Source organism: Gracilinanus agilis, chromosome X, assembly GCF_016433145.1.
Source record: "Gracilinanus agilis isolate LMUSP501 chromosome X, AgileGrace, whole genome shotgun sequence".
NCBI classification, from domain to species: domain Eukaryota; kingdom Metazoa; phylum Chordata; class Mammalia; order Didelphimorphia; family Didelphidae; genus Gracilinanus; species Gracilinanus agilis.
In genome coordinates this window covers 76,759,953-76,760,621 of record NC_058136.1, presented here as the reverse complement: position 1 = coordinate 76,760,621, position 669 = coordinate 76,759,953, and positions in this window count along the sequence as shown.

The window sequence follows — 669 nt, the reverse complement described above, 5'->3', positions numbered from 1 at the left end:
TATTTGCATTAGGGTGATAGCTTAGAGTCTACATCCCCAATCATATCCCCATGGAACCCTGTGATCAAGCAGCTGTTTTTCTTCTGTGTTTCTACTTCCACAGTTCTTTCTCTAGCTGTGGATAGCATTCTTTCTCATAGGTCCCTCAGGATCGTCTTAGATCATTGCATTGCTATTATTAGCAATGTCTATTATATTTGATTGTGCCATAATGTTTCAGTTTCTGCACAACGTTAACCTGGTTCTGCTCATTTCACTCCAAAGCAGTTCATGGAGCTTCTTCCAGTTCATACAGAGATCCTCCAGATCATCAATCTTTACAGCACAATAGTATTCCATCACCATCATATACCATGATTCGTTCAGCCATTCCCCAATTAAGGGACACCCACTCATTTTCCATTTTTTTTTGCGTCCATTAAAAGCACAGCTATAAATATTTTTGTACAAACATTTTTCTTTGTCTCCTTGGGGTACAAACCCAGGAGTGGTATAGCTGGATCAAAGGGCATATATTCTTTTAAAGCATAATTCCAAATTGCCCTCCAGAATGGTTGGATCAATTCCGAACTTTACCAGAAATGCACTATTGTCCAAATTTTTCCTTTGTTGTCATTGGCCAGTCTGCTAGGAGTGATGTGGTACCTCCGAGTTGTTTTGATTTGCATT